The following is a 20,487-nucleotide window of genomic DNA, read 5'->3' on the forward strand; positions in this document are numbered from 1 at the left end:
ATGGCCCTGAGCAGCCTCACCTGGGATGCCCACCCACACCCTGCCTGCAGACCACAGGGCTCTATTTAAGCTCAGCCCTGGGCCTGTGGGCCCTTCCTGAGCCAAGCTGTAGGTGTGCTGGTCTCTGGCTCAGCCACAGCAATACACTCTGCTGAACCTAACCCTGACCTGTGGACTGATTTCCCAGCTTGACCATGGACCTGCCTCGACATCTCTGGGCTGCGTCTGACCATGGTTACCATCACTGGACCTGATCCTGACCTGTGGATCGACTTCTGGTCTTGACCATGGACCTGCCTTGTCACTGTGGATCTGCCTGGTCATCCCTGGGCTGTGTCTGCCTCTGGTTACCATTACTGGATCTGATCCTGACCTGCGGAGTGACTTTCTGGCTTGACTTTGGACCTGCCTCATTGCCATGAACCTGCCTGGTCATCGCTGGACCTGACCTGTGGACTGACTTCCTAGCTTGATCTTGGACTTGCCTCATCACCACAAACATGCCTGGCATTCTTGACTCTTGGCTGAACCTGGCCATGATCTTTGGGCCTGCACTGCTTGCCTCATGCAGGGGTGATGGGATGGGCCCTGGTTGGCTGTGTTATCCCCTCTCACTGCACCCCGACATCCAGAATGGCATTTAGTGCACATATAGGGTTCCTAAACACTGCTCCAGACTACAACTATTAACCAAGAATGGCTGTTTGAGCTCACTCATGCCTCTGAGTTTTCTAATCCACCCCAACAGGAGCTACAGTGGAGCTCTTTGTTTGGGGATGGACTTGGATCATTGTGTTACACTCAGTAATATCTCACAAAGTGGTGTTGAAGATCTGATTTTACTCCCCTAAATCAGCGATGAAATTTGTACTAGTGTAAAATCCCTTTGCTACAGGGCAGATGAATCACATCCTGATGTTACATCCAACCCCTGCGACTTGGATTATTCTCATTCTTCAGAGAAACTCGTAAGTGTAAAAGATGTATCATATAGCAAAGTAGTAATGTCCCCAAAGCTATGACTTTCCAGAAAAAAGATAATGTCCAGATAATAGAAGGAAGAATGCAGTAGCAAAGATGCATAGTATTCAGCTATTATAACAATGGGCATGAAAGAAATGCTTTAAGAGACAGACAGAGCAGTGTAGAGATGATATCTATGTTTGGAGTACCTGAATTGGATTAATCTTATCTTTTATTAAAGCTCTCTATTGAATTTATCTATTAATAATTAACTCTTGATAAAAGAGACATCTTTCTGCACAACTAAGTTCTGACTAATGAGAAGCGCAGTGAGGGTGTGAACAGGAACATCAGAGCCAGTTGCTGCAAAGCAGCAAGTGGTGACTGGTCAGTGCTCTGTTCCTGTACAACACTTTGTCTGTTCTTACCACACCACAGAGTCAGGCCTAAATTTGGGAAATGCAATTGTCAGAGGGAAAGCACACCCATACCAATACTCTTGCAACATGTTGTGTATATGGGCTGTTATCGCATGCCTAAGAGGAAGAGTCTGGGTGTCATTCACTCCAAACCCATAGTGGTTAAGTACCATCCCCATGCAGTCTCAGTCAATAGCCCATAGCACCCTACATACCAATAGCAAATTAAGATGTTTGCATTGTGCATATTTTTAATGGACAGACTGATATAGAATATAAACTCTAGGGAAAGCTACACTGATTTCTGAAGAATGCCAGATAGCTGCTAAAGGTAGGGAGGAGAGTTTTACACTTCATTGAAGGGAAGACTTGCATACTAGCCTATAAAATACAGGAGAAAACTCACAGTATAAAGAAGGTAACTCCTTGTGGAATTATGAGGGTTGCCAGACTGTCTCCTTTTTTAAGGAGAGAACAGAATGAGTTTCAGGTTGAAAATTTGATCTGATCTCTGTTACAATTGAAATCACTGTATTACAGGACTGGAGGATGGCTGCAGAAGTCAGACATGATGTATATATTGCACAGATACAGCAAATGTCTCTCTTCTAGCAGAGAAGTATATAGTCCTGAGGCCTTGACATACATGACCAATTATTTGTTTTCTTTGGAGGTATTGGGTGCTTCATTTTCATACCAGTCAGGCATAAGTTTGACGTTTACAGGGGAAGGAGCTTTATATTAATCACTGGTGTAAGCTCTTTTTTTAGATATACATGATGATGAGTTGCAATGTTTGTGATAAGGCTGCATTTGACAACACTGGGCCAAGTAGCACCATGCTATTGTAACAGATCTAAGGCAAAGGAAGTGCTTGCTTCCTTCTAAGAAGATCTATGCCTGTTTCAACACTATATGGATATCTTTATCTATATCAATTGCTCTTTACTCTGACTTCTACTTTTCTTCTTAGAAGCATAATCAGGATGGGTTTGTACCATGAGCTGGGTCAGTGGTGATAGGCCTTGGCATCACCCCCCAAAGCCTTCAGAGGGAGAGTCAACTGTGCAAGCTGCTACGCTGCACTCAAGTGGGAGACGAGAGGAGGCATGTGCAGAGCCTGAAACCCTTGCTGTTTATCTTGTCAGGAGTGAACTAGCAAGTTGACTGAATGAAGAGGCAATCTCTCTACTGCAACCATATAGTAAGTAGATTAATCTTAGTTTTTTTGTTTCTTCACCTGTTTCTTTCATAAAAATGTGTAACTGTGCTGTCTATTTTGGACTTAAGTGTGATTGAAAGTAACTGGATAACAATGAGCCATTTTTCACCCTAAGGTATGGCAAATCTTATAAAATCAGGCCCTGGGACACCTAGTATGTACTTCAGCTCTCGTCCACATACCCCTTATATCCAAAGGTTAGCAAAGGGGATCCCCATTTGAGCAGCGTGGGTCAGGCATAAAGCTGATGTGCATCAGGAGAGGCAGAGGAGTTTTTCAGTGGCTGTTGATGGCACTAAAAGCTTGCTGCCCTGCAGTAAGATATTGAGGTATAGGCTTGAATATCAGGAGTCACTGGGAGGGCACCACATACACACCTATATACCAACATTTCTGGAAATACTGTATTGATACTATGCTAAACTAGAGAAATCCAGTACTCCATATTCCCGAAGAAGATTCCAAATGCCCAGGATGAATGTTCAAACTTAGCTCTTTCTTCTTGCTCAGTCTTGTCTTACTTTCAGGGCACCATTAATCTAAGGTTTTATCTGCAGTGTTGCTCTGAGATGAGCTTCTAGCATAGTGAGCTCCCACTTTCCATCCTTTACATTTCTTCCACTTTTCCTGGGCAGCCCATAAGTCATAATTTTAAAAAGGGCTTGGAGGGCAGAGCCATACAATGCTTTACAGGGTAGATTCTCATCTCCTCCAACAGAGAAACCGAAATCTTGCTCCCTTTTTCAGTAGGAAATAAGGCTGATTTCACTGAGATTTGAACTTGACTTGGCCATACGGTTCTTATTTATTGCTCCTCTTTTAATTAGACTGAAGCCCTTGCAGGCATGACTCATGTACAATATTATATTTTGTATATATTTATATATACATTCTCTGAACATGTTAAATGATAGTAACAGGTAGCTTAAAGACTCACTCCGGTTCCTATTCCTCACTCCTATTTAAATGCCTTCTCTTAGACAGTCCCTAAATTAATTCTTTATTCTGTATCCAGCAATCATCAAACACAGATGTTTCATAGAGGAAGCCCTGGAGCTGGCAGCTAGAGCTTGACCTTCCTCTTTTTTTAAATCAATAAGAAAACTCCCAGAGAATTGAGCATAAAGTAATCTTCATGTAAACTCCCTCCTTAGTCTTCAACAATTAGAGGTTGATCTATGGCCCAAAGGCTGAGGTGTATTTTACCTAATAGAGCGGCTACTTAGAATAGCTTCTTTCTTCCTAAGGAAAGACAGGAGTGTCTGACAGGGATACAACATGATTTTAAAAAATCAATGTTTATACAATTAGGATCTTTCCTTTCATACTTATCACTTTTTTCTTCTGCATTTCACAAATACTTTGAACACAGATGCTCAGAGTTTGAATTAAATTGCACCAGTGCAGATAATTTTATTACTCCACAGAAATCCGTGGATTTGCCCAAGACAACTTCAATTTAATGACAATTTAATGTGCCCTTAGTGACCCTTATGAGCCAGCTTAGACATTCAGATAAACAGTGATCAGTGGGATGATATTTACTGGATTACAACAATTTAAGTTTGGAATGACTTTGCTCTCTTGACCACAGGTATTAACATTTTCACAGGTAACAGGAGAGTTGATCCCTGTTGCTCTCGTGCCATAAATAATGGTACTGAAAAATGGGCTTGCAGGAAAGTCCAGAGGGTACACTTAACACTATTTAGACTTACTACAGGCCTTTTAACGCATGAATTCAATAGGTCTCTGAATCTATGCTCAAGAGCAGAATTTCCCTTTTATTTTGTATGGCAGAGGAGGTGAATTAAGGAAATTAATCAACAAGTGCTCAGATGCACTTCCTGATAAGCCTGAGAGCTCTCCCGAAAAGAAACAAATTAGACCGCTCTACAAAATCAAGGAGGCATTCCAGTTTAATGCATGGATGTGACTTTTTATCTGAAATGTCTTTGGAAGGAGGTAACTGATCTCCCAAGTCAGCTGCAAATGTACCTCTAAAATGCAGTTATGAATAGATTTATTCTTAGTCGTGAGGTATGTAAGTACTACTTCTACTCTATACATGATCTGAGGCAGGGAGACTGGCAGAGAGACTGAGATATTGGGGCAAAGTTGCACAAGAAATCTGCAACAGAATTATTGTAACCTGAAGCAAAATATCCTGAATATTAGACAAGTGTTTTCATTCTTGGGTAATCCTTTCCAGCATGATTTCTGCAGAAAAGAGGAATGGTAAATAGGGGGAAAAAATGCTATGTACTGACTTTGTGTGACCCAGGATTGCACAAAAAAGACTGAGTATATCTGTTTGATGGATGATTTTTCATAGCAAGGATGAGAGGAACAATAACACCATGCAAGGTGGGACAGATACGAGGAGTTTCCATTATTGAATATGCGACAAAAATCATTCTTTTTTTCCTCAGACATGCAGCTTATAAAATGTAGGCAGTGGGCATTGCCAGGCTGCAAATGCAGAACAAATGATGCCATTTGTTTATCATGATGCAATACTGGAGTTTGCAAGTACAAATGGAAAAAGTGTCATTGTATAGATTATTTCTACATTATCAAGTAAGGCAGTGCAATAAGGATGGAACTGCAGACTGAACCAGTTGATGCTGAGGATTCAACATCCGTATTACACGCATTTTGGGTTCTTTACTCTGGACTATCTCTAGTCTGGCCTGCAGGCTAAACACTGGTTAGCAGCAGGAGCACATAAGGGATGCTGCTTGAACACATCTGACTTAAGTTTTATTTGAAAGGAATCCACGTTGTATGTCAGAAACCACTCTGCGATGCTAACTAAAATGCATTAGAGTGACTGGAAGATTCAATTCAAAAGGGATCTGATTTGAATGAAAACGCAAATTCTGATGCACCCATTTAGTGGTCAGAAAGGAGAAGCCTCTAAGGGTTGAAAGCTGAAATAATGCCCACTGCAGACCTGGCATCCAAATCCTCAAGATGAACAGAAAGTGACATTTTACTCACCTATTATTTTGATTTCTATTGTGCTTTTGGGTTCCAGTTCTGAACCAGGAGTAACCAAAATTATTCTCCTGTTTGTAGTCCCGTGTGTACTATATCAGTGGACAGCTGAACCTGACCAAAGCCTGAAGGTGAGTACAGGTGATCGCAAGCAGTCATTTCAACTAACATGTTAGCACATCTTAGTTTAATAGAGATAACCTGTTAAGCTGCAACACTTGCAAATGCTTGTATACACCTTTTGTATATTCTTCTTTTTGCTTTTCTGTGATTATTGTAAAATATTTTTCCAATATTCCCTGTGATACCATTGTGCTGCTTTCTTTGCAATAATCTGTTTACTTTGTCCTTATGGTTAGACTTAACATTGAAGAACCAAAATCTCCTCGAACTTCCCATTTCCTGGTCATCTGGAAGGTAGAGTTTGAGTTTGGAACTATTTACTCCAAAATGTCTGTTAACTCCCAATCAACCATACAATGAAATATGTGTCCACGAGGTGGCACTGTGGTAGAACACTTAATTTAAAGCAAGCTGTTAAAATATTGACTGAGTGGCTGCATAAACATAAATGCCAAACTTCAAGGGATCTTGAGAGTTAGGAAAATAGGCTGGATTTATGGTAAGAGTATTGATCTCTAATGGAACGGAGTCTCCTGTAAATGATATTTTAGAGGATTTGYCAATTACAACTCTGAAAAGTGCATTTAGTGCTAATTATGACGTACATTTTTAAATTATCTCTAGCGTTATAGCTAGTGAAGAGGAACCAAGATGACTATAGTATTTATGAATAAAACCTTATTACTCCATAAGAAAAGCTTTGGACAACGCTTTAGAAACTCACAACATACAAAGCAATTATGTATGGCTAGAGTTAGGGAAACCTCACCTTCACAGTCACAAGGGAAGGGGTAAATGTTTGGGGTAAATGCTATTCAAAGATAACCCTAAACTTCTGTTTCCTTGGATTGACATTCCAGTAGGTCCCCTCTTTAGGTTACTGTACTATGCTTCTCAGGATTGAAAGCAAAACCACTTGTTTTTAATGTGAATTACATTTTAAAGCTGCAATGTTAATGAGACCACTGAAATTTTAATATTGATATGAATTCACAATAGCAGGATACTCAACTAGTATCAGTGTTTATATAATATCTCTCATTGCACAAGATCCCCAAAGGACTTTGTGGATAATGTACTGCAGAAGCTATTGTAGCTGTAATACAAAACATCTGGTCTATGGCAGTTTAAAAATTCCATTTTAATTCCAGCTCTGCTCCCCTCCCTAAAGTCAATGGACCATCTTGCCTTCCAGAATAGAATCAAGCCCTTTTCTTTCAGTCCTTGCAAATAAAAAATGAATCATGATAGTTTTGTTCAGCACCTCTTACAGAGACTAAGTTAATTGCATATGCCCTGCCCAGATAGCTCATTGGCACATGTAGTGAATGTAGCTGGGACTTAGATGACGTACAGCCTGAAAGAAATTTAGTTTCAGGGTACTGTGGGACATCTGGAAATTCCAGGTAAGTGTTACAAGGCTCTGTAGCCTTGACAAAGACCTGAGCAAAAACCAGCATTTGAGTAAAACTGAATATATTTGGTAACGTTATGTGAGTGGCAGTAGCTCTGTGACAGTCAAGACAAAACCCCCAACCCTCAGTGTCTATTCACTATATAATCATTTGAGTCCCCTGAATGTATTAGGTTAGTGAACAGAAAAAAAATTCTTTTAAGTATTGACTCCCGACCAAAGTACACCATCAGAGGAACAAGGGCTGGGAACAAACTACATGTGCATGAAAGGAGCACTGCTATTTCTCAGGCTGCTCTTATCCTGTAGAATACATAATCCGAATGCTGGATGTTGTCACCTGTGCATATCATCCCTGTGTTGTGTGTTTACTGAGGAGGAGAAGCACGAGAGGGGCAAGATGCTCTTGCTGTCAGTTAGCATTGGTGGGGTCCTGAAATCTGTCTGTTCCCACAGCTCTTCAGAAGCTGTGCTAACAAGAAGTGCTCTAGGGAATCTGGTTTCAGTAGCAGCAGTGGAGTGGATAACTATTTGAGTTCGGCTGATGAAGAAGTGTCAGTAGAGCTGGTGCGAGCCAGACAGAACTGCAGTGCTGGTGACCGCTGACTGTCTGTTTCATGTTTCCACCACTTTTCATTCGTTTGAGCTGAGAAGGCTTTCAGAACGCTTTGTTCCAGACTGTATGACTGGGCTGGGGAGACAAGACTTCATCAAGATATAAAATGCACGCATGGGAGCATGAAGAATTGAAATAGAAAGGTTGCTCTGGTAGCTTAGGTGCAGTTGCTCAAAAACAGAAATACCAGCTGGCTGGAGGCCTGCTGATAAAGGCTTGCTTTCTTATGCTGTCTCTGTCATCCCTTCAGACATCCAGCCAGAAGTATTTGTCAGTATGAAGATGAGTGGATAGATATTCTTATGCTATTCCTGCTTTTGTCCTCCTATTCAATATGGTGGTGTAAATTTGGTCAACAATACCTGCTTTCAGGCACCTTGCCCTCTGAGAGGGGAGTGCGGAACTGCAGCTGCCAGTAATCACACAGGACTCAAACAGCAATGTCTGTGTAAATCACTTTCTCCTCAACACTGCAGGTGCTCAGAGGTTTACTTTATTTAACATTTGGGCATTTTATTGAAAGGTGCAAGGCTAAGCCTTCTTTCTCCTAGAATCAAAGACGCAAACAGCTGTTTTTGATAAATGCAAAGGCAGAAGATAAAATCATGTCAGAGGCAAAAAAATCTCTAAAGCTCTTCAGGAGAGTTTCCCTATTACTGTCTGTGCTGCAAACCAGCACTATGTATATAGGAGAGGATGGAGGATGAGGGGGGAAAAAGTTGTCTAGGAAGGAATGGAAATAGAAAGGAAGCTTGATTACAAAGAGCAAGACAGAAAATGAATTGTGTGTGCAAAAATGGTGGAAAATGGAAATAAACAAAAACAGGTTGGCAAACTTCCTTGCAGCTTTCAATAGTTCTGTTTACATCCATTTTGATTCCTGGGGAGTCACAGAAGTTAAAGCTGAAATGTATACTAAGTCACTCAGTCCTTCCTGCATGGTTCTCTACTATGAAATATAACATGCAAATCGAGTGGCACCTGACTGCTTTAGCTGAAACTCTCTCCCACGGACACTAATGTGATCTCTTCTGCCTTCCAAAGCTCTGTTCCTGAGCATCCATACAGATGGACAAGACAGCTAACTGGGGCAGACAGTGTATGACTTTCAATGATATTGCATCATCCCCTAGAATTTTTCAGACTGTTGTTATATCTCCAGCAGTGATGCTATATCCCTATAGACAGTAAACTGAATGAATTCTGCATTTCTGGACATTTTCCTTCTGTTTCTTGTTTTAAAATGCTAAAGACCTTTCAGGGCATTTGCTGAGGGCAAGTGCTGCTTCAACTACTTTGCCTTTGCTGCCAATGATTTTAGGACAATATAGAAGTCATCCTCCTTGTGTCCTTTTACATCTTCTAGACTGTGAATCTCCGCAGAGCATTGATTTGGAGAGCAGCATACTCTTTGCCTTTGTGTTGTCAATGACGAGACCTCATTCTACTTCAGGGGATTTTTTGATGTGACTTTCAAGGAAGATGTTTCCACTCTTGCTCCTGCAAAGCTCCAGCAACAGCCTGTGAATGTAAGTCTTCAATCAGAGAGAGGACCACCACAGTGGCAAGATATTAACTCTTCCAAATTCCTAGTGGTATCACTTAAAGGATCAAACTTCACTTAATTCTTCTAAAACCTTGGTAATTACTACATGACTATCACAAAATTGTCCTTAGAATTACTTCCAAATTTATGTAAAAGGTATACATTCTTTGTCTTGACAGGGCTATTCAAATCATGCCTCATATCAGAGGTTGAGTTTAATTCCTTGCGAATTTTGGTGGTATTCAAGATGGGGGAGAAAATCTTCACATGTTATTTTTCTGGGAATAAATCAGTGAACCCCATAAATTAATGAGCTGTGTCATTTTATATGAAGAGAATTTTTCTAAAGAAAGTTTGATTATGAGAAGATGTATATTTTCACAATCCAATATCTTTAAATGGTTTAAAATGTGTTTCTGTGAATTTCTGTCAAACACACGTCCAGATCTAGATGAAACATGTTGAAGGAAAACTTTTCAGGAAGTGTTTACATGATGAAGATCAGGGATTACAATAGATGCTCATATGACAATAATAATGTATGGGAATACAGATAGCTATGAAGAGATACTAAAGGTGTGGGGGAAGTCCTGCTGCCATTGCAGAGAATGGCAAAACTTATTTTTCCACTTATTTCATTGGTAGCAACATTTCACCTTGAAGCTGTGGTTCATATGTTAAAAATAATTGTGTATCCTTCATCACAATTAGCACTGGAAATCTTGACATCTGAATTTAAACCTTGCTATCACTCGAATGAATGAATGACATCTGAATTTAAACCTTGCTATTGCTCTAATAATGAATGACATTCTAATAATAAATGACTTAAGGAAAATAAGTCTCTATTCTTCCTTTGTTCTAAACCAGTATAATAGTAAATATGTTCCCGCTACTAAATCAGGAAATGTTTGGGTTACAAAAATGTGAAGATTGAGAAGTACTTGGCAAACTGAAGAACAGCTTCCACAATGGGCAAATGCTGGTTCTGACAAGTTCCACCAATTTACATGCTGATGCCTTTCTTATTATGCACAAAAAAGGGTAACTTCTATATGCCTTAAATGTTTAATAGTGAATGTGGAGGCTTCCAGGAACAGAGAAGGAAACAGAGACCAGAATAAATTATGGCAAGTTGTCAAGTATGGATTACTGTAGGCTCTTTGAATAAAGAGAAGAAAGAAGGAAATAAAATACAGAAATTATGAGTCAGTAATGAATAGAGGAAACAAAATAAGGGAAAGGAAGAGAATGCATTTGAAACAAAACCTGTGCATCTCTTTTTTTTGTGGAGAGTCTTTTATCTAAAACTTCTCCAGAACAAAGAAACTTTGCTAAGCAGGAAAGGAAAGAAGAGAATAATAAGCAATGTGCAGAGCACTGTAAAGCTGAGACTACTAGACTAGAGCAACAAGTGCAGCAGAATGTTATTTATGGGGATCAGAATTTCTCTCTAGGAGGCAAGTGCTGAAGAAACTGGTTCTTGAAAGATCCTTCTTTGCACATTGTACAGAAAAACAGAAAATTGTAGCAAATTCAATTTACGCTGTTAACAAGATCAAGTTCTGTCAGTGCATCGGTAAGGTCTCGCATATATGTAAGAAATAGGGAATTTGCTAGAGGTCTCCAAGGAACTCAGTGGTTTTGTACTGTTGGAAAGGGGCTAAACGTGGAAAGGGCAGCCAGTTCATGGATCCCAGCAGTTTCACTGCAGGTGGCAGAGGGATGCTGTTCAGCATATATAAGACACAGCTCAGTTAGGCTGTGGGAGCAGAGAACTTTTTCCCAAAGATCCTGTTAGATCAAAACTATTAACTGTGCTCTCAGATTCAAGGGATGGAGAACCACTAGATACATTTGGTTTTGTTTTGCAATTTTTAATCTTTTTTTAATCATACACTTGTCAAATCCATATCAACCTTACATGAAGAAGCTCTTAAAATAAATATGCCATTTCCTGAACTGGTATACCTGCAAGGAGTATGGTAGAGAAACAGCTTGAAAAGATTTAAAGAAAACATCTATGTGGTCAAGTTATACTGCCTCTAATTAAAATGCTTCTATAGCTGCCTACTTCAGTTATGTTCTGAAATCTTCCGCCACTGGACATGTGCCTGTTGAACACAGCTTAACAGACAAGATATATTTACTTAAGCAAGTTATTTGTATCTTAGCACATTCGGGGAGGATAGTTATCCATGATAAGGCTTTCAAAGGAGTCTAAAGGCAGCAGTCATGTAAATCCCACTGAAATTCAGTAGCTGTTGGGTGCTTCTGTGTTTGAATTCAAATACAGTTTGAACTTGCCCTTACTTTTTATCTATTTTTCTATTTAAAGTGTACCTGCTGCATTTCACCTTGTAGATCATAAAACCCTCCCCAGTCAATGTGAGTTTGTGGCACATCCATCTGTTAGTGCCCTTGCCTGAATTTGGTCTTGCTTGCTGGACTCTGGTAGGTTTCATCCAGGGATGTTTTCCTCTCTTGCTCCAAAGCAACTTTTGCATCTCCCAGGGGCACTTTTATTTTGGGCTTTTGCTTTATCTGGACGACGTGATGCTACTAGGAGATCTGAATTGTCAGCACATTGTGAATTTCCACATGAACATGTCAATGATACATAGCTATACTTTGCTTTAAAACCTTCTGTCCCTGAGGTGCTGTCTGACTGCCTGTCAGATATTTGCAGCTGGATGAGCAGCAATTTTCTGTAGCTGAGTATGGCAAAGAAAGGAAATTTTCATCGGCTGCATGGAAGCAATTAGCTGCAACAGCTCTCGATGCTAGGGGTGATTTTAGCAACTTGACCCTTTGATGTTTGGACCCAGAAATGAATCAGGTTTGTTCTGTCATCCAGATGAAACTTAGCTCATCTAGTGCTTTCATCCAGAAGCAGCTGTTGCGGCAGAGAAGAGGGGGGGATGTAAGTCACACTGATCCTGGACCTTTATAATTCACTACTGGCTCAGTGTCCTGACTGATATCATCATGAGAAACTGGCTGCTGTAAAAAACAACACAGGCCAGATGTACGCGGAGCTTAGTCAGCCATCTCCCACTTAGTTGCAGGAGACACAAAACTCCTAGTTTCTGCATCAGAAGCAGGACCAAAAATACTCTTTTTATCTTCATTCCGCTAAATAGCAGTGCTTCAGTCTTGAATCAGGTTGCCTAGTACAAATGCAGTAACGAGTTGATTTTAATAGTAAGATATGTAGGAGTACTTCAAGTTCCTATATATTATTGGCAAAACAAAGCAGGTACATTCATGAACCTATTACACGGCCTGTCCAAAAGCATTTCGGTATCAATGAAAAGATTCCCACTTATTTCATTTGGCTTTAGAAAAGGCATCTACAGAGCCAAGCCAGAAATTAAAGTGGATGCAATGCGATTTATACCTGAATGAATTAACATCTACAACTGAGACATCCAACGAAATATCTGCAGTGTGCACTCCACAAAAGCATACTGGCTTTTTAAAGTCAGAAATCCTAACAGGGTCTGGTTCAAGTTTATACTACTAATAGCAGTGTATATTGTGGTCTTGACTGCAGCTGATATGGAAGAAAAAAAGCAGGGGTATAGATGAGTGGATACCTGAAGCTGCATGGAGGACACAAAGTTTGGGTCCTTTTCTTCTAGTGCTTTATCAAAGACAAAGAAAATTGCACAGATGATTTGTTCACCCAAAATAAGAAAAGGGTGGGGGCAAATACCCCAGACTAACAAACAAGAAGTAATAGATTACTGTCAGGATGAAAGATATAAAATGATTTATTACTCTTTCTATGTTAACCATTCAGAGGGTGAGTACTCATGCAGTTTAGCATTTTCTTATTTCTTTTATTTACTTTTGAGATAAAATTTATTCCCAAGCAGAGAGATAGTGACAAGGCAATGTAACCTAAGGAGTACTGGTATCCTTTTTCTTAAAATAGAATCAAGTATTTGAATCTGCATATTTTTAGTGCTATTGAGAACTCCACAAAGCATGTGATAATGATAAATAAGATTTTTCAGAATACAAGCACATAACAAAACAATGTTTAAAAAAACGGATTATAGGATGATTATTTTTTCCTGACTACAACAAAACTTAAGATGATCCCAGAAGAGGAGGGCATGCATTGACAAAAAGCATGTTGTTATTAAAAATATGTGAACAGCAGCAGATAATTGTGAGAAAATAGTTATGATGGCAATCAAATAGTTAATCACCAACAACAAATACTTTGATATTTAAACTAAGAACTTCAGAAATTCTAGACAGCTGTGGATGCAATACAAAGTTTGGTCTGCAAGAATAAACACAATATTTAAAAAACTCTGAAGACTATTTTCCTGGATGAATTTCTAAGGTTTGATCCAATTGTATCAAATACATGGGGTTCAGTGCATCTTTTTCTCTCTTACTCATGCGCTTCTATCCTGTTTCACTTGCCTCTTTCCACATGCTATTACTCTGCCTTCTTCTAGTATAGTGGTTCTCCTTCTTTGCCTCTTAAAAGCTTAATTAAAGGTTAATTTTTTAGAGAGATCTCGAAAGTCAGAGAGCCAATTGTGGTTCACACAACTGTCGGTATTCCCAAACACTAACGTATTTCCTTTACTGTTACATGCCCCGTCTGTTTAGATTCCAACTCTGCAAAGTGCAGAGCATGTCAATATTAAACAGGGGTTTGGTGAACGTGGGGATGGACTGCAGCTTTGCGTGGAGTGTCTGTAGTCTGGTGCATTTATTTATGGAACAAGCATGAAAAATATGCCTACATATTAAGTTTTAATGCATTTTAATATGTTAGCCATGATCTGTACAAGACATTTGGTAGGTGAGAGGTCCTTTGCAACCCTTCTGATTAAACTGCCAGTAAAGGGGGCGATTGGTATGGGATATAGCTAGCTTCACAAGAATTTGACTACGAGTAATTTTATTACTCAAAGACAAATGAAGTAAAGGGAAAGGCTCCTATACTGACTTCAATGAGATTTGGACAAAATGTTTATTTCCAAAAATCCATCAAATAATCCTGAGACAAAAATAACCTTTAGCTGTTTCTGGCTGAGTCATGTTTGAACCAGAGACACAGAGAGGGAGGAAGTTCTAAATTCCACTCAGTCCCCTGGGCCGTGCTTTTCTTGCCAAGTTTATAATTTCAGCTCTTGTTTTGTGCAGTACGCTTATTGGTTTCACAGCTCAGTTTAATTATAGATATTCAGTTATGTAACTCCCCTGTCTTGAAGGACATACTCTTTTTTTCTATTAAGGACTTCATAAGTAAAGACTGACCCTGATGGTTGGGAAGTACACATATGTCCAGGGGAAAAAAAAGCTGAAAGCTTGTTCTGGAGGAATGAGTCTCCAAGAAGCTTGAGTAGAGTAATGGTCTTTATACATCATGCATGGAGGCATTTCACACAAAAGCATGGAGCCATTATCCCTTTCCCACAAGATTTCCTGTTTACTACAAATACAGCATTGAATTGTAAATTTAATTTTAAAATCTAAGGTTCTTTTACCTTGATATAAGAAGTTCCATTGAAATTACACAGGCAATACTGTAGGGGATCCTGCTAGAAAGAGCAGATTTGTCTAATTTATAGCCAGGAATGTGCTTATTAGGAAAGCTTATCCTAGCTTCCATATAGGTTTAATCTAAAGATCTAAAGCTTTACCTTTCTGTCATGTTAATTTGGTTGCAGTGGCAGTTTTGCTAGTGATGTGACTATTGCAAGCCTGCTGGATTTTATTATGGGAATTTTCTTTCTCTCCTCTGAAGAGGTGAAGAACAAAAGTGATTCCTTTCTCTACTGGATGTTTCCCTTTTCCCAGCAAAAAATCTTGAAGTTGTTATTTTTAGTGATTTTAACTGTGAAAAGGCATAACTATTTGATAAAGGGTGTATTTGTAACTAAAGAGAGGTGCTTGGCGTGGGGTACTTGTTATTATATTATACCTTTTTTAGTGCAGCAGTGCTGGTCAACCAACGGCAGGACCCCAGTGTGGGAGCCCTGCACAAACATGCAGCAGGAAACAATTTCTTATCTCAAAGATATCATGCAGCAAAAAACAGGGGGAAGAGAGAAGAGACATGATTTACCTAAGGATGCTTGACAAGTATGTAGCCAAATCCAGAATATAACAGGTACAAAATTATAACTGAGGTCCAGGAGGCTACAAGCCTTCTCGCTCATAATACTGCATTCTCCTGCTTGCACTTCTGGCCAAGTAGCACATCAGCAACTGAGTAATTACACAGCCTCCCTTCACACTGTTGCTATATCTGCACTTACAGAGCCTGCATGTCCTGATACTCAGTCTAATGAACCATCAAACCATGCTGCCTGTGCTACTTGCTTCATTATCTTTGTTTTATTAATTTTTTTTTATTACTATGACCCTCGTTCAGAGCAACTTTTTTTTTAGTTCTATTTGAGTACCTCGTAGATACTTTCCAAATACAAATAATTTGATTGCAAGAACCAAACCAACATAAGATGTCACAAGTCATTATATACCAAGTGAGTTTCTAGCTTATCTGAAACAAATGAAACATTCTTGTTGAAGGCAGACGATCTGGAATTTTGTCCAAAAGATAAACACAACCCAGAACATTTTCTGAAGTACTGACCAATAGACTCTGTCAAATATCAAGAATGGTATTACATGTTCCATAAAAGCAGGATAAAATAAATCCAGTTAAAAGAGCTTGGATTCCTTCTTCATACAATCTTGCACAAAGAAGCCTCTCCCAATAAAAAATACAAATACATCCGGTTCCTGGATTTGCAAAGTGCTTTCTGTGTCACAGTATGGCTACATTTATTTATTGACACTTTTAGTAATATGAATTTCTCTAATGATAGATAGCTAGGATTTCAAAAAGTATACACAAGAATTAGGTATCCTACCCTTTTCAATGCTTTGCATTGTAGAAACCTAAAAAATTTTGCAAGTCCTAGAACACAAACCCTCATCTTTCTATCGCAGAAGCATTAAAACATACATCTGAGTTTAGGAATAACTGCTGGAAATTCTAAACAAACCATCTATTTTTAATATATTAGTACTTTATATGATAACCTATGGGAATGCAGTGAACCATCATATGCAAATTCTCCCATCACTTGTATTATTCAGTGCTATTCATGTCTCTTTACGGAATGCCTGGATGGTCTATAGCTCTCTTAGTAGCAATGGCCTACATTTGTTTCTCTCTTGCATGGCAAGGACGTGAATAAATAAGTCTAACACTTCATCATAACCATCTGGAAAAACCTTGTACTGAGGGCATTTTACATTCTCATGATCACCAGGTTGTGTGTTTAGAAAACAATAGGAATAGCATCATATTAATGTTGCATATGGTGTGTTTTTCTGATGAGGCCTGAATGTGAAAGAAAAATAAACTTTAATTATTAAATTAATTTCTTGTTAATTCTCTCAATAAATTATCCAGTTATTTCATTCACAATTTGTGCTCTTTGTAATTCAGAATCAGATGGGAAATAACCATCTCGAATTCAACTCAACGTTTATTAGAACTGGTGCCAGATACATTGCAAGACTATAACCAGTTTTTGATGCAAACAGGCTTTTTGCATGCAAATCAATTATTCATCTTAATCTGTTACTTCAGCAAAACTCTGGAGTCTTGTAACTGGGCAGTTCTTCAACACAAACAGAGTCCTTTGGCAGTGCATTCTGACAAGTTCCCAGGTATCAGGCTGTAAAACACTATGAAATAACTTTATTTGCTGCATACAACTTGGGATTTTTTTTTTGTTCTTTCTTTACAACTTTACTGCTTGTGATGATCAGCTACTCTTTTCCAAAGGGAGGCAGATAGAAACTTGTAATAAACACTGGAACCAATTACAGCAATATCGTTTCTCCATAACATATTCTTTATTTGAGTCAATAGGTGATAAGATATGTAATACTTCACCGCAGGTCACTGTTTTCTATCTGATCTATGTCAGTACTGACTGAACATTAGCATCTATCTTCTGCTAGACAGTCTATGCAAAATAATGAATAGATGGTATTAATAGAGTCCCTGGAAGACATTTTCTGCACTAGAGGAGTTACTGTCATAGTTGCCACCAATTAACTCTTATTGGCAGTCTCACAACAGAAGGCAAAAGAAAAGTACTAGCATAGAAAATGAAGTGCCTCTTCACTATCATGATTCAGTTCCTTTGGGTAAGACCTGAGTCATACTGATTTTGCTGGAATCGAAGGCCTGGTACTGCCATCAGGATTATATTATGCATGAATTAAAAAGTGACTGCTTCTTCCCCAGCAAAATATGATCTTTCTACTCTTCTGCAAATATTTTTATGACTTTCCCACTAATTAAGAGTTCCCAGTCTTTAGATTTCTTAGTGCCATAACAACTTTGGGTTTTATTAAAGTAAGGAGAAAGGTCCATGATTTGAATTGCTACAATACAGAATTCTTTTTCAGTTTTCTTAGACTGATGACTGGTAGCATATTGTGGTGTTTGTACTATGCTCAAGATATGCTGCAGTTTGACTACCATTCCACATATATGTAGCAAATAGCCTTGGGCAGAGACTATATGAAACAGAAGAAATACTGAAGAAAAGATAATGCCTTTCTGGAAAACTTCCAAAGAGGTTTACGGGGCCCCAGAGACGCTGCCGTATCACTTGTTGTGTTTTGTACTGTAGCTTTTCTCATGTTTGTTTCACATTTTTCTCATTTGTGTAGATTTTTGTGCTGGACAGTTCCCTACTGATTTCAGTAGTAATAGAAATGATGGTATTGAAGTGCCCCTCCAGATCATTTTTGAACCCAGAGCTGATCGTTCAGGGCTACTGTTTGTGTCACAAAAGCTGTCTGCATAACTGTCACTCAGTGGAAAACTTCAAATCTTTCAGACTCTTCTTTTTAACATTCTCCTCCTCCTCTAAATCCCAAATGTATTGAAAGCAACATATTTCAGAGACACAGTTCTCCTTTACTTACATACCAAATAGGAAACTTCATTAATTCAAGAATCAGTCTCTGCATTCAGCCACAATGCACTTCTCATATTTATCAATTCAAATTTTATTTTAACTAGCATGAAGTGTGACATGTGTGAGCCCTACAGAAGAAAGTGGGGAAAGCAATGTTGTCTTTACAATGTGCTTGGCTTCTAAATTCCCTGATCTCTTTTACCTGTGGCAAACCCAGGCTCAGATCCCAAAGCATTCTTGGAGAACATTTGCTCTGGATTACTAAATCCATGAATTTCCTTTCAATTCTCTTACATTAAAACATACATGCATGAAATATAATCTAGATATACAGCTCAGGGAATACATGGGGTAATCCTATCTGAAAAACGTGTTGACACTAAAGGGCACACGAACTTTTAAACCTTACTGTGTTCTTTTCATATACCCATAGATTTTCTCAAATAACATACATACAAACATGCTAGGTTCTTGCTCAAAATTAGACTTTTAGCCTTGATTATCTCATTTTGGAGCTTTATATCAGTATAGTAGTTGGCTTGCATAGCTGAGTTTAATTTTCTGCAGGCTCTGTGGTACAGTCTGCAAGACTTTTATAATATATATTTTTGAAGATCTCTCTTTACCTCAGGCCTAATGAGCCTGCTTGAGTTCATGATGACAAATCACCCCATGCACAGAAGCATTAAGTAGAAGGAAACTTACTTGACTGCTAGGGAATTGTTAGCAGCAAGAGGACTTTGGAGATTTTAACTCTAACTCTCTGAATTACTACCTTGCTCCTTTATTTCCTCTTGTTCTTCTCTGATATTTCACTTAAAATAGTAATGTTTGAGATTCAGGCCTTCTGCTTGAAACAGCCATCTAGGCTGATGATCCAAAACACTGAGCCTTAAGTTCTCCTATATGCTCATAAATTATTATGCCTCACTCCATGATAAAAATGCCTCATGCTACAGTCACTATCACATTAGAAGACTAAAAACCAGATCTGATTATTTCTTATATTTCTGGATAATTTGGCTTCAATTTGTTCTGTGCCATGCAAGAGCAAAGGAATTAAGCAAATCAGATTTTTTTTTTTTTTTTTACAAATGTTCAATGTTTGCAATGTTTTTTTAACGTACGTCTCACAACACCTATTTCAATTAAATCATTGAAACATTTTATCCCCACAAGTCTCCAAACATTCCTCAGGTGCAAGACGTGCACAGAAAGACTGCTTATTTCTTTTTCCCAGACAGCATTAGGTTTTCAAGTATAATCATAAGCAGTGATTTAACAGAATCATCTTTTTTTTTCTATGGAGGTTTTTTCCTCTTATCTGTCAGTGTCTCATGTTTCTAAAGAATCAAAAGTACTTTTATGAAATGTTTGAAGGTAAAATGAGATTGTATAAGAGTATAAAGTCCTTTTCTACATTTAAGAAAGGGAAAAGCTAGCTGTGTCTCAGAAAAATAGCTTAAATGTGAGCTATTGTATTATGTAGCAAAATGTGCCTATTATGGTAAGGGTCATTTCACTGGAAATATTAAATACATTGCAGACGTTTGCCGGGACACCTGCGCCTGTCTGAATGGCTCCCTTTAGTATTCAGTACTGTGCCAAGGTAGGATAGCATATACGCTATTTCAAGTGACGCAGTTTCAGGTGACGTCTGCTACCTTGACAAACCAGCCACTGTCCGGACAACGCTTCGACTTGGAAAATAAATTAAATTAATTTTGCGCTGCACATTCGTCCTCTCCTATTTGAGAGATGCGTGCACATCTCTCAGAGCTGAATAATTACGTTCAACATCACTGATAGCTCTGCAGGATGTCCGTGCCCGTAATAACGGCAGACACTCTTAGCGCAGGGCTAGACGGGTTTCCATTTTTAGCAGCTCTGAAGATGACAGGGACGGTGCCTGGCGCGGATGCTTCCCAAAGCGGCCTTCTCCCGGGCGGCGGAGCTGCTCTTCACGGCCGGGCAGGGAGGCGGGCAGCGCCCGGAGCGCGGAACTGCCGGGGACTCGCGGTTTTCAGTCAGGCCCCAAAGCACACAGGGACCGAGCCGCCGCCGCCGAGGCCCCGCAGCTTGGGACGCCCGACGTGCCGCCCGCCCGCCCCAACGGCCACGCAGGCCACGCCCCTCCCCTCCCTAACGGCCCCGCGGGCCACGCCCCTCCCCGCCCCAACGGCCCCGCGGGCCACGC

This window comes from Apteryx rowi, unplaced genomic scaffold (genome assembly GCF_003343035.1).
Source record: "Apteryx rowi isolate R43461 unplaced genomic scaffold, aptRow1 scaffold_4, whole genome shotgun sequence".
NCBI classification, from domain to species: Eukaryota; Metazoa; Chordata; class Aves; order Apterygiformes; family Apterygidae; genus Apteryx; species Apteryx rowi.